Source organism: Condylura cristata, unplaced genomic scaffold (assembly GCF_000260355.1).
Source record: "Condylura cristata isolate star-nosed mole 26May11 unplaced genomic scaffold, ConCri1.0 scaffold00011, whole genome shotgun sequence".
Taxonomy (NCBI): Eukaryota; Metazoa; Chordata; class Mammalia; order Eulipotyphla; family Talpidae; genus Condylura; species Condylura cristata.
This window is the reverse complement of record NW_004567112.1, coordinates 2,451,156-2,473,424: the sequence shown is the minus strand read 5'-3', so window position 1 is coordinate 2,473,424 and position 22,269 is coordinate 2,451,156. Positions and strand designations below refer to the sequence as shown.

At 62.7% G+C, this 22,269-nt stretch overlaps 1 protein-coding gene across 2 annotated transcripts in view; it reads right to left on the bottom strand.

Annotated features, from left to right (window-relative positions):
• CTBP2 (C-terminal binding protein 2) overlaps positions 1–22,269 on the bottom strand; it is a 90,025-nt gene that overhangs the window by 57,441 nt on the left and 10,315 nt on the right. Inside the window, exons 1-2 of one of the 2 annotated variants that reach the window (XM_004680369.2) lie at positions 1,079–1,146; positions 334–464 (exon numbers count right to left, since the gene is read on the bottom strand). The gene's annotated coding sequence lies outside the window, so the exon portion shown is untranslated. Of the gene's footprint in view, positions 1–333; positions 465–1,078; positions 1,147–22,269 lie in introns of those variants that run through there. The other variant, XM_012723672.1, reaches the window with a different exon arrangement.

Below are 22,269 nucleotides of genomic sequence, written 5' to 3'. Positions count from 1 at the left end.
GGGGGGGCACAGGCAGGCCAGCTCCCTGACCTTCGCTGAGAAGCCCCCACGCTCCCCCACCCCGACGGGGCTCCAGGCAGGGCTGTTCCGCTGACTTATCTCTAAACAGCGGCAGCAGCGAGCGACCATCACTTAACCGAGCTGTACTGCTACGGAGTTAATTACATGTATTTTGCTTTTGATAAATGAAAATACCAGATGCAATTAATTGAAAGACAATCAATACGATCCTTGCTGTTAGCTATCCCGAGGAAACATCCAGAACTGCCACAACCACGGTCACTAGCGCGTTGAAAACTCCCCCGAAGGGGGCTTAAGAAAACGGACTTTTACCTGAGATCCGTGTCCCGACGCCGATTCCGCAATTTAAGTCTGTCCGCCAACTACAGGCCCCGCGCGGGGCTGTCCGTCGCCTGGAGGGAGTCCAGCCTCATCCGTCCAGAGCCGCTGGAGGCGACGACACCCTGGAAGCAAGACGAAGTGGGTCAGTGGTGCTGGGGCAGTGATCTTGCTCTCGGCTTGCATCTGGCCATCCCCTTAATTGCATTCCTCCAATGCCTTCGATTCCAAGCTACCAGAGGTTATTAAACGGTTTCATTAAAAATACTATTTGTCTTGCTTTAGTCACACACCAGATCAAATTAAACAGCAGAGCACCACAACAAATGAGCCCTTTCCATCTACTCTGACACGAAGCCGAGTGTGTAAAAACAGAAGGTGATTTTGTGTCACCACCGTGAAAATGTCATTTAGCTTTCTTTACCTCTCCCAGTCACAAGCCAGGGGACAAAACAATCAATATCCTCGAGCAAAAAGGATGACCAACTGCTTGAGAAATATGGAATTATGAAGTGCGATTCATAAGCTCCTGGTTTATAAGTGCCATTAGCATAAATGCTGACAACTGTTAATCCACTGAAACTCTGATTAACGGGTGCAGTTGTCCATTAATAGAAGGCATTTTAACTTACTACCGAAATTGATTACTCAGTTAAGAATTCAATCCTAATGTTCAATAAAACTGCACTTTCTTGGCAAATGCAATATGAAATGAGGCTTTGCATTCAAGAGCACTCACATCTGTTTGACTCTGCAAGGGGTGAAGAGGAAGCGCGTGGTGCCACCCCCTTCCTGCGCACACAGCCGTTTTCCCTCGGCAGCCGACCGGAGGCAGACACCTGGGCAGCACGTCTGTCCAGGTGTCCTGGCTGCGGCTCTTCCCGCGAGCCCACGGCACCGCCACAGTGGCGTGGTGGCCACGCCGCCGAGGGAGTCCCAGGCCGTCGTCCTCCTCCAGTTCCACGAGAAAGGAGAGGCCTGGGGAGCGGACCTGCGGCCACCTGACCACCGCTGACCCCACCCTCCCACCGACCCGGACTCCATCCAGAGGGTGGCTCGCATCCGGGCAGCCCTGAATGACGGCCTCCGGCTCCCGGCGGCCCTGTCAGACCAGCCAGGACTGCGGAAGCAGGTTTCTCCCTCCACGGGGACGAGAGGACCCAACCCGAGCAGTCCTGAGCGAGGGGAGAGGCGACCGCTGCTCCCCCATCCCTCTCCAGCTGGGACATTCAGGTGCTCCCCGCCCCGGCAGCTGCATCTGGGGGCTGGACTTTGGGGTGCTGGCCAAGTCCACGGCAGGAGGGCGCGCCGGAGGATGCCATCACACAAGGCAAGGCGCAGCTGCACCGGTCAGTGCAGCCACACCCCCAAGCTCTCCCAGCCGAGGCAGCGGCAGGAGGGGCGCAGCTGGCTCTTGTCCCCCACAACACAGCTCCGTTTCACGTTCACGGAGCACCTACTCGGCCAGGGACCGTCCTCCCGGGGCCGTGAGGCCTTGTCTGGCGCCTACGCCCGGAATTCGTGGGAGAAATGCTGCCGAGATGGGAGCAAACTCCTACGCACCCTTCAAAACCCGCCTCCGACCTGCCAGGACACCTGCCCGCTCTGACGGCTGGTCTGCCCGCCCTAGCTGCAGACACCCGCGCGGGTTTTATTCCCAGGTCTCCGCGCCTGACATGAACGATCTGCCCGACTCCACCCCCGCTACTTCCAAAGGCTTTCACGCCGGTGCTTAGGACCCACAGGTGAGCAGAACCCAAGGCGTCAGGTGATACATGATCTCTGTAGGAGAAGCTGTCCCTTTGGAAAGCAGGAAGGTGGGGAAAATGAATTCGGGAAGTGAAACAGTCGTGCTGTAGCGTCACTTCTGGTTTTTAAACAAAGGGCTGCAGACAGATCCAACACGGTGTCGCCGGCCGACTCCCACTGCTGGGTGCAGACTGTTGGCAGAGACACCCACAGTGTTGTGAATTAAACCAGGAGCAGAAAGTCGGGCTCCCAGGGCAGTTTACAGAACTTCGGGAGGCCTTTGGACGGTCCCGGGACCGCTTATCTGGGGGCTCAAGAACAGGAGCCCCTGGGGAGACGGTCAGAATGAACGCCCAGGGCCGCTGTCACTTGAAGGTCAAGATTGGTGCTTCAAAGCTTCAAAGGACAGGGGCTGGGGGGCAGCTGTGTGTGGGGGCTGGGGGCAGCTGTGTGCGGGGAGGTGGTCGGCAGGACGGGGCGAGCCCTGAGGACCGGCCGTTTCCTTGGCAGGATTTCTCTAAGAACTTCCAGAAGACGAGGCGCAGAAACCAGCTGGCTGACTAACGTCGCTGCCCGCTGGCCACCCACGACACCTAAGTGGGCTGTGCCGAGGGCCTCGGCCAGCGAGAGCCAGTCGGCAGGGGGTTCCCACCGGTCCCTCAAGGCGGGTGAATCTGATTAGACACTGCTGGGCACGTGGGCCCCAGCCCCGCTGGCAGTGGGGCGCAGGCACACCCCCAGATCAGTGCGTGGCCCGAGCACCCAGCGCCTGGCGCAGGGGCCTGTGTGCCGGGGAGTCAGTGGACGCTGGCGGCCCCGCCCAGAGGCTCAGGAGCCCTGACCCCGTCAGGGCAGGGGCGCCTGGGACGTGGTGACGTCTCAACGTGTGATGCGCAGCCTGAGGGCCTGAGGGAATGGCAGGGCCTGGGCTCCCCAGGCTCCCCCCCCAGGACACTGGCGCTGCTCAGGCTCCCCGCCCTGGCCGTGGGGTGCACACAGGTAGCCCGAGGCAGCTGGGGGCCGGGCTCGCGGCCTCCCTCGGGTGACAGTGCGCACCGCCTGCACTTATGAATTATTCCTAGTGCTGCTTCTGGCGCTAAGGCTCCCGCGCCAGCTCCTGTTACCGCTGGGGCCTGCCCGCCCCGCCTGCACCCGGCCTTTGACACGCCTATCTGTTCTGCCTCCCTACCAGGCCCAGCACATACCCCCACCCCCTCTCGGGGGCGGGGCAGAGGGAAGCCCGCTCAGCCTGGCCTCATCAGGGCAAAGTGGCGAACAAGGGCCAAGGAGCAGCAGGGGCCATGATCTTTCTGGAACCTGCTCACACTGAGGCTGTCTGCAAACAGGAAACTGGAGAGAAGGCGACAAGGCTGTGCCTCAGAGAGGGCCTGGAGCCGGTGGGGTCCCAAGCTGCAAGGTGGAGACCACCCCAGGCCTCATCCTGCCGGACGGAGGCTGCCAGCACCTGCACCACAGGTGCACCTTCCGCGTCCCCCTGCCTCTCCGAAGGAGGCAAAGCCGGGAAGTTGGCCCGGGGCTGCATACGGCCAGTACTCAGAACAGCCATCTAGGAGCGGAGCGGCCCCCAGAGCCAGCCTGCAGCCAGCGGGGCCTCCCCGGAACCGAGCCATCTCTCCACACCTCGAGAGCCACGACGGTCCAGTACGTGCAGCTGGTCACTGCAGACGGAAACAGGGTCCCCAGGCCCCTACTGCGGGGAGCGCTGTGTGAGTGGTCAGGGAAGGAGCAAGGGTGAAGACCCATCCATCCGGGCCCTCCTCTCAAGTAAACGTTCTTGTGGCGGGGATGCTGCCCACTGCCATCAAATTTACAAGGGAGCCGGCTACCAGGGCACAGACGCAACGGCACAGCCCAGCCTCCTGCAGCCGCCCCACCCCAGCCTTCGGGAACCCTTGGGGCCCACAGGAGGTGCACTTGAGCCCCACCCAACTCCACCCGCCAGGGTCTGGCCAGGGCCCCGGGGAAGCTCTGTGCAAGGTCCTGCTTCAGGCCCCAAGCAGCGCCCGCCCCACCCAGTGGCCCTGGGTGCAGCCCACAAGACTGGTATGGGGTCAGTCACGGCAAGCGAGCCGGTGCCGGGGCTTTCCTGAGCTCCAGAGCAGGTCCAACAATCTCAAGTTCAAGGGCAGCAGGCAGGAACAGCCTCAGGTAGACAAGGAACCCGGAAGTCAGCAAAGAAACCCAAAGAGTTCCTGCCACCCCGCCCCCACAACCCTGTCTGTGCAGGTGGCCACAGGTCCGCGTGCCAGGCGGAACGCACTTCACCGGTGGGGTGCTCAGCCTGGGTCGCCCAGCAGCCCGTGCCCAGGCACCACAGTCTGCCTCGCCTCTGCCCTCACCCTTCAGGGTGAAAGAGCCCCCCAACAGAAGTGGGGTGGCAGCAGGGGGGCCGTGGGGGGCACTGGCGGGCTGGGGTGGCAGCAGGGGGGCCGTGGGGAGCACCGGCGGGCTGGCAGGGAGGACTCTGGCATGGGGCCGCTTGGGGCCGCCCACTACCCGCGGCCAGTGCCGGGGCCGTGGGATCCTGGCCGGGTGCCCCCACCCTCCCCATGGGGCCCCTAGAAATCATTAACTCGCCCCTAGAAAGGCCTGGAATTCTGGCCTGGCCGTCCCATGGGAAGACAGAAGGGACCTCTGCAGGCCAGACACCGCGGATTGGCAGGGTGTGACCTGAGAGGCCTGCACCTCGGCCCTGCCCTGCCGGGATCCCATTCCACTATAATAAACAAACCACATTAATTGGCTCTGAAACAATAACCCCTCGCTCAGCAGAGTCTGCGCCCTCAAGCCCCCCGTGGCGTGCCCCTTGGCACCGAGATACCAGCAGGCGAATCCCTGCGTGGCGGCCCCAGGCCGAGAGCCTGTGCTCAGTGTCCCTGAGAAAACGTCACGTGCGGCCTCTGTCAAGAGGATACATGGAAACCCAGTAATGTTGCATCTATCCAGCTGTTTTAAGCTTGAAGAATGTGGAAAGGCCCAAGATGGCAGCCGTCTTGTCTTCACATCCAAGGGCAGTGGGAGTCTTGGAACCCGCCCAGAGCTACCGCACCCGCCTGCCTGGGCACGGGGCCCCACGTCCTGCCAGCAGCCAGAGCCGGCCGGCAGCTCCCCTCCCCCCGGAGCCCAGCAGGCCCGGGATCCAGCTGGGGGGCGCCGTGGCGGCAAGGGAGCCATTGTGCGGCTGAGCGCCCGGAGAGTGAGAAGGAAAAACCAGCTGCAAACCCCCACCCCGCGACGTCACTCTGGGACGTCATCCCGTGAACTCAAGCTGCGTTCCCACACCCCACGGCCCACGGGCCGGCCACAGAGGCAGCTGGGCTAGCTCTGACCCTCGGCTCCCAGGAGGGAGCCAGGAAGCCGCGTGTTCACTCTCAAAGTCCAGGGGCGCGGGGAGAGCCTCTCTGGGCACCAGGGCCCCCCTCCCTCACCCGGCCCTGAGGGAAGCCGGGCCGCAGAGGACGCAGCCAGCGGCCAGGAGCTGTAAGCCCACACCACAAATCACGGCCACTGGCAGGTCTCAGGGCCCGGCTGGCTCCAAGCGGTAACCGAGAAGAGCCACGGGCCAGGCCCCACACGGCTGTAGGTGGTGACCGGGACCTTCCAGAAGGAATTGAGTGGGACTCCCCAGAACAGACATCCCAGCTGGTGGCAAGTGCTCACAGCGGGGGCCCCTGCAGAGGACGCCCGGCCGGAGTGCGCCCCGGCAGTGGGCGCTGCCCAGGAGGGCAGGTGCCGTCTCAGCTCTTCCTTCTACGCACTCACCCCGCTGACACCGCCTGACGTGGAGCGGTTGGCGTGAGGGGGCCCTGGGGCGACACGCCGACGGCCTTTATAATAAAGCCCAGTGAGAGAGAGAACACCTCCACGCCACCCTGCTGGGGTAAGGCCGCCCCAGCCCCCCTGAGGGGGCGTCAGCAGAGGAAACCAAATTCACAGAAAAACAAGAAGCCATCAGACGCCGTACAAGGGAGGTCAGCTGGGCGCCCTCCCGACGCCGAGACAGCAGTCAGGCCTGAGCGTCAGGCACGTCCGCTGCACGCACGGTCACTGCAAAAATTAGCCCCTGGCGCTGCAGGGGTTACGTCTCAGCACGGTGAAGCTAGGAGCTGCATCCCGGCCAGGGGGGTGGCAGACCCCTCCTGTCTCCCCGCTGCTCCCCTCAGCAGAGCATTTCAGTAGATCCGCCTGTTCTGCCCCCCGCTCTGCCTCTGGTGAATCCTCTCACCCGCCACACTGCACCCCATCTCTTGGATGCATAAATAAATCTTAAAAAAAAAGTTTAACCTACAAAACACAGATGAAATGGTCAGACAAATATAAAACCTTCAAATGCTAACGCGTGAACCTTGGCTTTAACGCTGACGTACGTGCCTGGGAGGAAAATTACATGGAAGGAGCCACCGCGTGGTGGTGGGTGAGGGGGCCCTGGTGGCGGGCATGGTGACCGCCTCCGGAGAGGGGTGCCCTGTGCTCCGGAAGCACACAGCGCTGCAAACCCACGTTCCTCAGCAACATACAGACACATGACCTCTGACATGCCACGGACAGCGTTTCCCCAGGCCAGGACTAAGGACTTTCAAAGCACCTTTCAGATCATAAATAAGAACCCTAATCGGCACAGGCTTCTCACGCGGTCCTACATTTCCGATTGTCTGCGAAGAGCAGAAGGAAATGTTCAGGGGTGCATGACCCTGGCTTCCCGGCCATGCCGGGTTCTGCAGACAGGTAAGATGTCGCCCTCTTCCGCGCATAGGTTCGGTCTAGGAAGAGGCAGTCGTCTGGGGGCCCCAAGTTTCCGTTCCTGTGGTCAATCGCCCTGGAGGGCCTTGGAGGAGGCGGGCAACAGGAGCGGGCCGGGGAACAGACTCTCCAACGCACCAGCCTGCTTCCCGTCGATGAGATGCAGGATCGCGTGGGGCCACCCCCAAGCGGGGCGAGACTCACGGCACCACGAAACGGCCAGAAAATGGCCGGCTTTGGCCTCCACCAGGGCTGCTCGGCTCTTGGTGCTGGGAACAGCAAAGCCTGGGATCTACGTGGCCGGCGCAGGCCCAGACCCTGGCCCCAGAGTCCTGCCGGCCAAGCCCCGCCCTGCGAGGGCTGTCTGTGACTCGGGCTTCGGCGTCCGGCGGCTGCTCTCCGCAGGAGGGACAGAGCCACTCCTGCCTCACAGCACCCAGAAGCCACCTGACCGCTGAGAGCGATGGGCAGAGGCGGCAGCCGCCCCACAGGCACGCCGGGCCCTGCCGGGACGGTGCCTCGGCGGGGTGGAGGCCGGGACGGCCCTGTGCCCGGTGCACAGCCAACCCCAACAGCCCTCCGAGTCACACGCGCCGCTCAGCTGGCTGGGGGAAGCCAGGATTTCCAGAAGGCCGCAAGAGTGGGGCCAAAGGGAATGAGGTCCTGGGCGAAACCGGAGTTCCCGGGGAGCCTTGGAAACCGCCGATGGAGGCTGGGTGGGTGCGGGAAACGCGCAGCGAGGGACAGCCGGACCCGGCGGGCACAGAGAGGCCCCCGATTTAACGGAAGTGTGCACCTGGGCCCGGACGCCCTTCCTCCAGACACAAAAATTGTATCATGAGAAAAAAAAAAAAGGCCAGGTGAGTACAGACCATGTCACTTCGGAGCGCGGAAACTGAGGCCCAGCTCCCCCGCCCACCAGGCTGGACGCCGCCTCTGCCCCACACGCGGCCGGCAACATCTCACAAGGCACAGAGCGCCCCCCCCCCAAGTCGCAGACCTGGATAGGCCAGGCCCGACGGCCGACAGGGGCACAGCCAGCCTGTCCCCAGCAAGCGGGGAGTCCATCGCCCGCTCCCCTCGCGGGTCCCAGAAAAGCAGCAGCAGCAGCAGCAGCGACCCCCGCAGAAGGCTGGGCCACCCGCACCATCCTGACGGAGCAAGTGAGCACAAGGAGCCGCGCCCTGAGCCTCGGCGGGGAGCAGGGGGCTACAGGGGCCGCCCCTCCTGCCTCCTCACCCGCTTGGGGCTCACTGCCGTTGAAAGCCCGGCCGCCCGCCACTGCTCGGGGTGATGGGACGGCTGTCCTCGGGGTGATGGGACGGCTGTCCTCGGGGTGATGGGACGGCTGTCCTCACCTGTGTGCGGCAGACGCCCGCACGAGGCTTGCAAACGCCCGCAAACGCGCTTTCCCAGCAGCGAGGCTCAAAGTTCCACTTCGAAATTGGATCCTCAGGCGTGCGGCCTCGGCCCGAGCTCCCGGAGACACAGGCTGGGCTGCCTCGCGCCTGGGGCCGGCCAGACACCGTCGCACACACGGCTGATGAACAGGACCTCGGCCAACCCCCGCCACCGGGCCTGGCTACCCCGGCTCTGCCAGCTGTGTGGCGCCAAGACACGGGCGGACAAAACGCACAGGTGGAGGCCACCGGGGCCGGCCAGGCCACACGCCCAGCTGCTCCAGCCACCCCAGCGCCCGGTTCCTCTGGACACCGAGCGTGGAGGGGTCCTCCTGCAGCCCAGCCCACCCTGGGTCTGCCGGCCCGGGCAAGAAAATGGATCCGCGGCATGGATGCTCACGGGAGCCGCCGAGGGGGCCGTCTGGACTGGAACACACCTGAGGGAGGAGCTGAGTCCCCAAAGTCCACTTAGGCTAACAGATCCTATGGGACGGGGCTCCGGGGCCGGGGGAGGAGCAGGACACCCCACGTCGGGAACGTTCTCTGGGCGGCTGGACTCGGAGCCGGCCAGCGCCACGGACCAGCAGGTGAGAGCTGCCACGGTCCCGCCTGGGCGGCCACAGCCGGGCCCGGGGGCCTCCCACTGGGAGGTGGAGGTGGGGAGGCGCGGCGTGACCCTGGGCCCTGGGCAGTGGCTGCGGCTGCACTCGCTTCTGGGTCTCCTTGTTAGTGTTTTTGCAAGACGACACACGGCGTGAGCGGGAGACACCGGCCGAACGCACTGATTCTAGAGTCGCTTCCAGTGACCAGTCTGATTGTTGGATCAAGCAGCTCTGCCCTCTGTGGGGACCGGGCAGTCTAGCGTGGTCCACGCTGGTCAGCAATTCCCTTCTCTGGCTGCTGGAGCCGGTGCTAGGCTGGGCGCCAGGACACGGCGGGGATGGGCGTGCCCGGCGGGAGCCGGAGGGGGCGCCCCGCCTCCGAGCCAGAGCCGAGGCTCTGAACCCTGACCTTCTCCGCCTGGGCTGGCAGGCATGCTTGCCGGGCAAGTTCTTGCCCGGGATGGGCACGGTGGGGTGGCTTCTCTCCAGCGGCTGCCATCCACCCAGGGCTCCCGGGCCACACGGGACAGAGGGCGCAGTCCCTGGCAGGGGCGCCCCAGAAGGGGTCGAAGAGGAAACCAGCTCCTGTGCCCCTGTGGCCGCCGCCAGGCCTCCCGGCCCGGCCCGGCTGAACCGAAACTGCAGCAGCAGGCCGGAACAGGCCGCCGCGGACGCCGCTTGGCCGCCTTCCAACACCCAGCTCTGCTCAGAGAAAGTTCTGGAGCCGGAGCGTCCGGCAGAGCGGCGGGGTCAGGGGAGCCGCCCGCGGCCCCCTCTCCGCCCCCCGCAGCCCGGCCGGCGGGCGCCCTCCCGCGCCACGTCGCCTTTGGCTGCCCACGTCAGCTCTGTGTGAGCGCTCGGGTCTTTTGTGGCGTCCGCCTCGGCCGCCGGTCCCCCGCCGCCTCCCTTTTAAGGAGAGCTGGCACAGGGACTACTCCAGCACTCCGGGCGACTCCCTGCTGGTTCAAAGAACCCAAAAGAAGAAAATTACAGGAGCATCTTCGCAGCTTCCGCCTTTATTGTCTTCAGATTACACTTTTTTCAATCCATTCGGCGGGAGTTTAGCCCCGACGCCGCTCAGCGACAGAAAGGAAGAACCTCCCGCTCCCCAAAACGTGCCGTTAGGTACACGTGGACAGATGGAAAATGTTTCAGTCACACCATTTTTTCTGATCCTATAAATTCTTAAATAGACATTTACTCCACAAGCTGAGCAGCTTTTAATTCACCAACGTCGCCGGCTTCAAAGCTGCTGGGGAAAGAACCAGCAACTCTGCCGCGAGAATGAAAATCACGTTCTACATAAATTAAATATATAATTTGATTAAACATGTTTATGTCTTTGTGATGACATTTAAAATAGAAGTAATCATTTTCTTTCTTAAAAGAAAAACTCTTTCAAATATAATTTGAAGCTGTCAAACCTATCTCCCACTACAGATCCTTTTTAAATGTCACATACCTTCCAAGGGATGGCAGTTTCCTTTTAAATATGCAACTCCAAACAGGGCGTTCTGAATCAAGCATGCATTAAAAGACACCCCTGGCATTTATCCTGATGCAGCACAGGCCTCTCGCCTTCCTCCAGGAGGTGTGCTCAGCTCTCCCGCACAGCCCAACAGGCCAATGTCTGCAGGGCACGCGACCAAGCCACACCCCTAACGCCTCAAGGGGGCAAAGGTAGGAGCCCGGGTCCCCCAGACAGCTCGCAGAGTCTGCGTTGGCCAGGCTGGCCTGGGATCAACAGCCCGACTGTAAGACAGCGTTAATCAGATGCAAAGAAAACTCTGAACGCATTCTCCCAGTCAATGACCTACATATTCAATTGCTTATTCTCCAACTCAGTAGCAAACACCGTGCTATATTTAAACACAGAGCACAGATCTGGCTTTCTTCTGCAATGCTCAGACACAGATAAGCCTTATACTCCAGCCCTCGTCTTCTCAACCTAAGGAACACAAACCCTGTCCGCATCAACTGTTTGGGGAACCCTGAGAGGACGCAGGTCGCTCTCTCCGTTATCTCACCCAGAAGGGACTGAGGGCGTCTTCGTAAGCGGCGGGTGTGAGCGGCCTCCAGAACTTGACCAAAGAGCGAAGCCTGGGTCGTCCGGGGCCCCCAGTGTGGGTAAGTCACAGCGAGGGCTCGGGGAACAGCGAACGACGTCAAGCCAGTTAGCCACGGTGACGAGCGTGTCACACGTGACGTGTCCTCCATGGGTGCCGGTGCCCCCGGCGGAGCCTGGGTGGGGGGCCGGGCGCAGGGGTGGGGGCGCAGGAGGGCAAAGGGAGCAGGCGCCGAGCAGGCTTACAGCTCTCCCCCAGGTCTGATGACGGGAGCAAGCCAGCCCCCACCCCCAACCTCGGCTGACCCTAAGGACAGCGGAAGCAGCACGGGCCAGGAACATGCCCGCAGAACTCGGGGCGCTCGCGGACAGCAGTGCCACGAACGGCTCGGGTGAGGCCAGGGAGGGTGGGGTACACGCCACCCCAGCCTAGATCTGGGCTGGGTTCAGAGACCTCGGCTGCAGACCCCGCTCCTGCCTGGCCTCACTGTGACACCTCACCGCGGAAGCCCCCTCCTGGGGGCCGGCAGGAAGCCACCCTGACACCCTGGCTAACCAGGCAGGAGAGCTCCGCCCCGCCTGCGGTCAGGTCACCAGGGCCCCAGCGCCTGGGCGCTACTGAAAGCTCTGCTGTAGTTCAGCGAGATCCCCTTGCTTGGGGACACACCGCTCGGCGTGGCTGGGAAGGCCCGGGGACCCCGCCGAGGCCTCCCCAACACCGTGCGCCAGAGGGTGCACAGCCACGGAGAGCGTGGCACAGCCAGGCGGGCGCCGGACAGCTCCTGCCCTCTGGCCTCCTCCAAGGTGGGGAGCTCCCGGGCAAGCCTGCGGGTCAGCTCCCCGCAGCGGGCTCTCCTGGGCGCCCGCGGCAGGGTTCTGTTGGCTTACACCACCCCCACCCCAGGTCCAGACACTGCACGCTCCCACACACGCACACCGGGAGAGCTCTGCGGCCCGAGGGTCCGTCCCCGGCCCTCTACCTTCCAGCTCTGCACTGCCCCGCGCTCCTGTCCCTCCGGGCTCGGTCCTGACAGGACAGGGACTATTGGGAGGGCGTCTAGAGATGAAGGAAACGAGCTAGCCCGCGAGGAGTTTCGCCGGGAAGCCAGACGGGGGCCGGCGCTACAGAAGCTCCCCGGGGCACGCATGGCCCTCGCTTCCGAGGACCCCGCCGCTCCCCATCCCAACCACTGCCCGCCGCCAGCACTCTCCAGGCCCAGCTACCCCAATGCCACCCTAGGCCGGGCCGCCGGGGCTGGAGCTCCCGGGCATAAGCAGCAGGGGGAACCCAGGCAAGACAGGGTCCCAGGCCTCCGTGGCCTGCGGCACGTGGCTCCGGAGCTGTGGCCGGCGCGAGGACACGCGTGCCCAGTCTGTTCACAGGACTGTCCAGACACCTGCGGTGACTCTATTTGCATTTTTAAACCAACTCTGCCTCTCCCCAGTCTCAGCCCTTCTTACAGAATCCTGTCTCTGGAGTCCTCCGCGGACTGAGCAGAGGCAAGATATAAATAAGCAAAATGGAATCTCCTCAAGGACACACGAGCAGCCCCGTAAGCCGTCTCTGAGAGGGCTGCCCTGGAGGGGCGGGGAGCTGGCGGCAGACTCCCCGAAGCCGAGGCGGCCCTGCCCACCGGGCAGCCGCCCCCTCCCCAGGGTCCTCGCACCAATGTCTGTCATCACAACTACAAAAAGGTAGGCACAGATACTGAGAAGGATCTGGGCACACCAGGAACTCCATGCTTCACTGAGAGCAGGAGGGGTGGCGAGGCACCGCCCAGGAGAAGGTCTATGACCCCTCTAAGGGCCAGGGACAGCCCAAGGGAGCAGGCCCCCTGAATGAAAGAGGGCGGGGCCCGCAGCCCCCCGAGCACAGATGGCAGAATCCGCATCTTCCTTGCTCGTGGAGCCCCAAGGAGGGGGCCCCCCAGCCCTCAAGCAGGAAGTCCACATGCTGCTACAGTTGAGAAACCAGCTGCATCCCCCCGATGCAGCGGTGCCAAACGTGAGAGACGGCTGCCTCGTCAAGGGGCGTCCGCTCTGCGCCCTCGCCAGGCCCGAGGCTCCCGGGAGCTGGACACAGCCCAGAGCCCCGCAGGGAAGCTCAGCGGTGGGCTCCCACGAGGAGAAACGGCAGACAGGGGAACAGCCCGTGACCCCAAACCTTGCGCCGAGGGACGGGCTTCGCTGCAAGGGGTGCCGCGTGCTGACGCGGGCCGGCGGTGCACCGCGAACGTGTGCCAAGCCCGTGCTGTGTCTGCCAGGCGCGCCAAGCCCGTGCTGTGTGTCCGCCTGACGTGCATCACGCAGCGTCGTGAATCACCAGGTGAGGACGGGGAGGCTGGGCTCGAGCGGCACGCGGGTCCGGGCTCCCGGTCACGAGGGTCCCAGATGTGACGGGCACCCGAGGCCAGACCTGACGCTGCTGCGTACACCCGGCAGCCGCTACAAGAGCAGACTGAGGGGGGATGGCCGTGACTATCTGAGGTGCTGGATGCTGACGACACTTATTGGGGTGCCACTGTGCAGTATTACATAAGCCAGGTCACTCGGCTGCACGCTGGATGCAGTTACACGCCGACCACAGCTCAACAAAACCGGGGGCAAGTTCTAGAACAAGGACAATGAGCAACTCTGGGAGACAGAAAGAGGCTGCCCCAGGCAGGTGTGGGCCGCCTGCCTGCCGGGAAGGCCCCGAGCAAACTTTCTGGAGACATGGTACGTTCTGTCTCGATGGAGCCTGTACATTTGCCCAAATGATCTCCGCTTCCTCCCACCCCAGCCTCACCTCAAAACAGAAAAGGAACCCACAATCTACCTGGGCTTGACTGAAGGGCTCAAAGTCTGATGTGCGAGGGAGAGACACTGGTGGAGAGCGAGCGGGGTGCTTCCCACAGCATCTGGGGGTCCACACAGCCACCCTCTGACTCCTGTGAGAGGCTGAAAGCCACCGTCACCCACGCCGCCCACACAAGCAGAAGGCGGGGCTCTGGACTGAGGCCCGGGGGTAAACTCCAGGGCACGTGCATGTGTGCCTGCTTCCAGGAACAGATTTCGGGGTTCTAGGTGTCCCAGGGCTGGCTCAGGACTGTCAGTGTAAATGCAAGCAAGGAGCGGGAGGAGCCCTGTGGATTCACCCCGCCCCTTTCCCCAGGGCATCGCACCTGCAGCAGGTGGGTCCCAGTGACTCGGGTGCGATAACTCCAAGTCTTCAGAGCAGCCTGCGGGACTCCCAGTCCCCCTACACTCCTCCAAGTCTCCTCAGGGCTGTACCCCCTCTTGCCACAGACAGCTCCCAAGGAGCAGAATGACTGCCAGGGCCCACCGGTCGCCCGGCGACACGCCCGTGGAAGCCAGCTCTCTGTCAGGTCCTGCCCCCAGCCCCAGGCCCGGTAAAGCAGCAAGTCCAGAGAACGCACACATCTTCCCAGCTAAAGTAGAGCGTGGCAGCGTCCACTCCGCGTTGGTCCTGACTGAGGCGTCACTCGTGGTGGTGGGGCAACGGGAAAGCACCGTGGGGAGCCCCCCCCCCCCCCCCCCCCAACCAAAGCCCAGAAAACAGAACCGCAGTGCTGGCGCGAGCTGGATGCCTCTCTGACGGGGGGTCCTGGAGCCCCAGCACAGGTCTCACCCTTGAGGTGGGGCCCCAAACTGGAGGAATTCCTGGGCGCCATCCCACCAGCCCACTTCACTTCGAATTCACTGTTAGCTAGGGTCCTCCGAGCCAAAGCAAGCTGAAGAGACTTAGGGGACACGAAAAAGGGGCGGGGGTAGGACTGGTCTGACCGCGGCTCAGGAGATGGGGGAGGCAGGTGGCCAGGAGCGCCCCTGAGCCAAGCAGCTCTCGGGAGCCCGAGGTGGCACAGCAACAGTCCGGCTGCCTGGCCTGGATCAGCACCCCGGAGGGCACTTGGGCTGCGGAGCCGGAGCAGGACTCCAGGTCCAGTGGCGGCGATGACGCTCCCGGAAGCGGGAGACCAGAAAGCGCAGGTGACCCCTCGCCGGGTGATTTTACGGCCAAGACTTGCTTCTAAATCCATCCAGAGGGGCACCGACTTTCAGGAACACCGGGCTGTGCCTAAACCTGCAGGTGGAGGTCCTGTTGCGGAGAGGTAGGGAAGCCCACCCTCCCGGAGCTCACCAGGAGCCAAGGCCCCGCGCAGGCGAAGACTCGGAATCTCCAGGACTCGCAGGGTCTGGTGACGCGAGGGTCTGGGCTCAAGTCTAGCCAAGGCTGCCTCCCGGGCACACCACGGCCCCGACCAGCTCTGCAGGCACGTGTCCGGTTTCCCAGACAGACCCCAAATCAGACACCAGCGGGAAACCATTCGGTTGCCTTCTGTATTCCAGACAGCGTGGTCCCGGCAGGGGCTGCTGCAGGCGCCCCGGGCAGCGCTGCCCACACCCAGCTGACAGTCAAGGGGAGAAAACTGGGTTAGACACACTGGTCTCTTAGCTGCCGCTGGGAAGGACATGACGGCCAGCACACGGGCGGGAGCCACCGGGGCGGTGCTGGGCAGCAGGCCAACGGAAGGCCGTCCCCCGAAGTGACGGGGTCCAGGCGGGCTGCCACCCCAGTCGCCCTCCAAGTTGCTCTCGGGACAGGCTGGCTCTGGAAGCAGGTGCAGCCGGGATCTTTCGGAGCCCGCAACTCCAAGGGACCTGACCGCAGACCCAGAGGCACGCGGGAAGCCCGGGGGGTGCTTCCTCTTCCTGCCCCGCAGCCACCAGCGGAGACGCGACCTGTGCACTCCTGGACATTCGCTGCTCAACAAGATGAGCAAGTGCCCACGTACCGGGCACGCTGACAAATGCTGCCCCCCAAGCCTGAGAGGCCGTCCCACGGCCTTCTTCAGAAAACCGACAGTCATTTAAGCCCCAGCGGGCGCTGAACTGCGCTGACCCAACGTCCAGAGATGCTGAAGTGCTGAAAACCAGAGGACGTGCTGCTTTCACTGATGTCTCCCGACAAGTGCGCGAGGCGCCCTGCTCTGGGCCTGGTGAGCTGCTGGAGGTCCCCAGCCGGGGAGGGGGCTCCGGGCGGCTTGACTCAGCACCTGGCTCTGCGCCAAGACCCCAGCCATCCAGATACCCCCCACGCCCGACGGCACCCCACCCCCTGGCTCTGCTGTGGATCGTGCCGCCTTGATATTATATTCTTATAAACTCATTTGAATTAAAAAAAACTAAAATGAGTTTTCATCTGCATAACACTTTACCAACAAATTCCACGACATTCAAGTGAGAACAGATGATGTACTAAAATATCAAAAACAAGAATCCGATTTGGTAAACAGTTGAGCGCTATTTTCACATCATCCTAATGAATTTAGTTTCAATAAACACAAATCAGCAAACACTCTGAAAATCGTAATGGTGTGGTGCGCGAGAGGATGCCGGGAACGGCAGGCAGCCCCAGAAAAACTCTTGCTGCAAGGGACAGCACAAGGGGAGGCCAACGGGGTGACTGGGCTGGGCGGTGCCCGTCCAGGAGGGATGGCCATGAACTTGACCCGGGGAGTGAGCGAAGCAGCCGGAGAGCCCTGGCCCAGATCCCGCCCAAACCGCCAGGCACATTCTGGTACTGGGTCCCGGGCTGGAAACATGCACGTTAGTCGGGCTGGCCCCAGAGACAAGGCCGTCGGGGCCCCGAACTGGCCGCACAGGCATCCTCTCCACCCCGGGCGGCTCCCAGCACCACCTGGGAGGTCCCTGGCCACGCAGGACGTGGGCCATCGGGGCCCTGCCCCCCCAGCTGGGCCTCCTCGGAAGGGGTACCTAAGTGAAGGCAGGATGTTTGCTCCTGCCCCGGCCCCTGGGGCAAGCTGGGGGTCAGGGCTGTGTCCTCGCCCCACCTGCAGGAATCCTGCATTTTTCTCCGTGGGAAAACAGGGGCTGTGTGGGGACTGTAATTAGACACATCTGAAGATGCTACAAGTATAAATCACCGAGACGGTCTTCTGAAGGTCATTTTGGCCTTGACAACAATAAACCAACATGAGTGAATTCAGTTGTTTTCTGGAAGCGCCCCTAAGAGTGCACCCATCTCTCCTCCAGAGGGCAGCGAGCAACCCCCAGACCCACACTCATCCTCCTACCTGAGAGGACAGGTGGGCATCAACGCCATGAACTGAATCCTGAGAGTCCAGAGCACTTGTCAGCCCGCCCGAGACTGGGGAGCTTTATTTCTTGCAGTCAGCGAAGTTTGATCCCCAAAAGAAAGATACACCGATGTACGTAAGCCCCGACTGACAGGATAGCGGCGAGGGGCAAGCACCTTCCCAGCCCACACCATGAGCTCACGAGCCCCCTCGCTCTGCGCCCTGAGGACCAGACCCAGCAGCTGGGGCTCCTGCACCCTCGCCTGTGGCCTCCAAGACTGTGACCAGTGAGTAACCGCTGTGGGTCCTCACCATGGTGGAGAGACGGAGGCTCTGAACCCCAAATCCAGAGCGGGAAAAGCAGGTTCAAGCTGAGCCCAGCTCCCACACACAGCAGAAGCTAGCTCCCAGGGCCGGGCCGGCGCCATCGGGACAGGGCGCCCACTGAGCAGAAAGCAGGGCCCCACCCAGGCTGGCTCTCCTCCGGCCAGGTGGGAGCGGCCAGCCCCTGAGCCCCAGCCCCTTCCCCCTCGTAAGCAGCAGGGTGGCGGCTGCCTCGCGGGCCAGCGGGAGAAGCCTCTCCTTGGCCAGGGCATCACCGTGGCGGCCAGCTCACCTTCTGCGACCTGCCCTCCCCCAGGGGACACTGAGCCCAGGGTCCTCTCTGCTCCCCTCCCCGGGGCCTTCCATGAAATCCCAAGGGCCAGTGAGCCAGACATTCCCCCAGAGATGGCCGCACCCAAGGCCCCTTTCTCCCTGGTCACACCTCTATGCCCCACCGAGCAAGCCAGGATCCCACCTGGGCCCCAGACCCCTTCACACTGTTGAAATCCAGACTCTTTCCCCATAAAAACACACACGTGGGCCTCCACTACTCCGGCCCTTTCTGGGGCTCAGCCCCCACTCAGGCTTGGAGCCCCAGAGGTCCCTGCCAGCCTGAGCCAAGCCTCAGGTGTGGTTTCCTAGCAACAGCTGCTCTCCCGCAGCGCACTGACCACCAGGCACGGAGGATTCTGTGCATCACCCGCCTCCCTCCTGCACAGGCAGGAGGGCCCTGAGGGCGGCCCCCGCCAGCTCCCCCATCCGCCTGTCTCCCTGGGGCACAGGGGCACCTCCTCCTGCAAAGCAAATTGCACGTGGAGAGCCTCGCTGAGGAGGGCAGCCCCACCAGGACCTCACCTGTCTGCCCGCTGGTGAGAAGCAGCCCAGCACATGGGGTTCCTCCTGAGAGGTCCACAGAGCACGCTCTCGGGGTCACTCCTCGGGGTCCCTGGCGCCTGGCCCTGCACATGGTGGGTGGGCCTGCCTGTCTGAGTGATGGGGCCCCCAGGAAGCCTCTCACCCCGTTTTGGGGTGCAGAGAAGTTCAGACTCAAAGGCTCCCTGGCTGTGCCTTCCCGCCCACGGGCCAAGTGGAAGAGGGGCCTCAGCTGAGGGCCCCTGCCTGCCCAGGCGCCTTTTGCCCATTAGAATCACCTGGGGCAGGCCCCACCCCAGACCCGGACCCTGTGCAGTGGAGCAGGGGCTGGAGGCTGCCCCTCCCCCAGAGCCCATCCCACGGAGAGGCCTTCTCTGACCTCCGCTCTAGGGGGCGTCCTGGCCCCTCTTCTGTCCAGGCCCCTCCTCCGGCTGGCTGGCCTGCTGCCCTCTGGCCAGCGGGCAGGTCTCGTGCGGTCACACTCACCACCCCAGGGCTGGCCCAGCCCTGTCTGCCGCCCCCCACTGCCATGTGACAGGGCTGGCACCCTGCTGCGCCCACCTCCGGGCCCGGGCGCCATGGAGTGGGCCAGACAGGGAGCAGGCGCGGCCCAGCCTGCGGACCCATGCCCTCGGCACCGCCCAAGCCGCCCACTTAGGTTCAATTAACTCCTGAAACAAGCCCCAAGGGGACGGATTCTCTGGACCCACCATGGTGTGCACCGACCACTTACACCCGGGGCTCCCCAAACACTGACTGTGAATAGGAACCCCCAATAGCTTCACCAGGCCGCAGGGACACAAATCACCGTCCCAGGTGGCAACAGCAGAGGGCGGGGCCTGTGTCTCCCGAGCCGGGAGGGCCCGCAGTCCAGGTGGACAATGGCCCAGCTCCCCGCGCCTGAATCTTCAACGCTGACATCACCGCCAGGAAACGAGATGTTTCTTTATTGAGAGGTCTCCTGCAGCTGCTTATCCTTTACCTAAAGATCTAAATGCTCTGTCTGGGTCTTCACACACTAATATCCCAAAGGACCAAGACACTGAAATTGCCAACATTCAGGGGAAGCTTAAAAGAAGACAGGCCAGGAAAGGGGGAGAATCCAGGTTCAGGATCGAGGACAAGTTCATCGCGAGATCAGAGTGGGGTTCTGTTTGCTACAAGGGCTGCAAGCCAGGATCCCCTTCTGAGGGCTGAGACCCCCCCCACACCACCACACACTTCTCTCCACGGGCAGGAAGGGCCGTGAGTCCCTGCTGAGAGTGGCAGACAGCTGGCCCCTGGCCCTGCCATCCCGACCCCCAGGCCGTGCCAGGGTGCGGGCAGGAGCCCACAGAGGGTCGGGTCTTATCTTCGAGACACACAATGCATGGGCCAAAAATAAAACAAAAACCTTTCCAAGATGCAAATTCCAGAAACACACTGGGCTGGAAAATCGGAGCCCTGCTTCCTCTTGATCTAACCTTACGTTGGCGAGGTTTAAAATAAAATAACTTATTTATTTTCTCACCTTGCTTGGAAAGACAATAAATTGGAAAGGCTCCGTGAATCGCACAGGGAATTCCGTTAAACAAGGACCGTCAGCAAAAATCCATAAATAACCTTCTGCCAGTCTCGAGCAATCACCTCCACCATACTTTTTCCTTCCTGCTTTTGTACTAATCTTCTAGCAAACAAATCCAATCAAACAGCCGCCACCCCCCCCCCCGCCAAATATTCTTATCGAGGTAAAGGCTCAGAAAACATCCGAGAAGCCTCACATGCAGAAAAGGCTGCATGTGTGCAGGGTGTCTCTGCACCCCCAAACAAGCCCCTCTCGCCGGTTTACAAAATCCAGGTTGGCGGCGGGTTTCGCAGCCCGGACTCCATCTGGGCCAGGCGGCAAAGCCCCGGCACTTCCTCCTACCTGGCTCGGCCGCTGGCGCAAAGCCTGTTGGCCTCGCTCCTTCATCGTCGGGGGTCAAGGGGCCTTCTGGACCCAGGCAGCGACTGGTCAAGTCCGTCACCCGAGGGAGGCTGGGGCCCACCTGGCGCCGTGCGGCCCGCCGCGGCCCTGACCCTGCGCGTGTTCACAGGACCTCAGGCCCCGTCGGATGGGGCTGATTATAACGACCTTCGGCAGTTCAGAAACGCAGAAGATGGACAGTCTCACACCGAGGTTTCAAGGACTGTGCTAAAAATAAGTTTAAATAAGAGGCAGAAGGAGGCTGGTGGATAATCAAATGTGCAAGACTTGAAAGAGCTGCTGTAATCAATTTACATATCAGGACAGGACGAATTACCATAACCAACGGGGAAATTTCCACAAGCCAAAAGGTGAAGACAAAAACCAAACACCTAGACCAGCTAACCACTACCCAAATAAAAATAAAACCTGTGTTCAGAAAGGTTCCAACTCTTGACACGCCCCTAGCTGCTTCAGCATTCTTGAAACTTCACCCCAGAACTTCTTGGGTGTGAGATGACGGGACTGAGAAATCCCGGAGAGCTCCGCACGGCCAGGACTCACAGGCCGGTGAAGGGTGTGCAGGAAACGGGCTCCGGAGTCCTGTCCCGCGGGGGCCCTGCAGCGGCACCCCAGAGCTGGGTCCCCAAAAATTCTGAGCTGCCTCCCGCAGGGGAAAGGCCGGTGCCAGAGGCTGCTGGTTGGATGCACCAGGCGCGTCACGGTTCTCTTGGGCCCCCCTGGCACACCAGGCACTCCGTGCCCTCTGAATCCCCCTCCTATGCGTTTCTAAAGATTCGCAAATCAAGTCAAAGGTCTCCCGAGCTGGGGCCCTTTCAAGGGCCCAGGAAGAGCCTGGCTCACACCGCTGGGGGGCTGTCTGCTCACTCCCCTCCTGGGCTGTGGGAACTTGAGGATCCCAGGTTACCCATGTAACCGTGTGGGGAGCCCTAGGCATGGGGGTCCTGAGAAGGTGCCGCAGCACAGGGGACCTCAAAGTCCTGGGGCGGCCCGCGTGCTGCGCTCGCGCCCCGGGCGCCCACAGCCTTCCTGAGGGGCAAAGCACCTTCCTTAGGCCTGAGGAAGGAGCAGCTCCCCTGAAGGTCCAATTCCGGGGCCCGCAGACGCCGGGGTGGGGTGGGGGGGCAGGCATGGGGCTTCCTGCAGCTGCGGCAGGTGCTGCCCCCTCAAAGTCCACTGGTGGACACACAGGTCAGCTTCTGCTCATGGTGGAGGACCCCGATTCCAACAGCCCTTCTCCCACTGTCTTCTGAAGCCTTCGTGACACTGGGGCGCCCGCCTTAGTTAGGCTCCAGCACCCCCTTCCCGCACTGGTCACACTGCCAGACAGCCACCCCAGGCCGGGGAGGCGCCGTGAATGCCAGGTGGCAGCCAGTTACAGGCAGTGTGAGAGCGTCCAGGCCTGGGCGCTGGCCGTCTGGGAGCTGTGGAGGGGCAGGTAAGGGCAGCAAAGACATTTCCAACCACCACCAGGAAATCAGCAAACGCAGAGAGCCCCAGATAACAATTTTTAAATGTCCAGACCCATTTCAGAGCACCCTCCCCCACACTTAATAGAAATAAGAGAACATGCAAACCCAGGCAGGTGTGACCTGCCACCACCAGGGCGACCCCCTGCTCACCAGCCAGCTCCTCCCAGGCAGAGGCAGGGCGAGCCCACGTGACCCGCGAACCAGGAGGGCCGGGGGAGCCCAGGATGCTGGCTGACAGCCCCTCCAGGCTTCCTACAGACCATTGCCAGGAACGGCAGGGGTCCGGCCTGGCACCCAACTTCAGGAAAACAAGCGGGACCCGCCGGCCAGCCGGTGCCGAGTCTCGGGACCGCGAAGCAGCCACGGCACAGCGAGGACACGCCTGCGGGCTCCACAGCCGCCTCCCTGGGAGCTGGGGTCAGCCGCTGGCCCGGCGCTTGCCCCCAGCCCCTCTGCACCTGCAGCAGGGCGGCTGTGGGGCACCTGTCTCAGGACGGCGCCCAGAGAGACGCAACTGAGCACAGGTGGGGGGGGTGGGGTGTGCGCGGGGGGCTCAGGAGGCTTAATGGGGCAGACAACCCGGCAGCGGTGCTCCCCAGAACGCCAGCTCCCTGCTG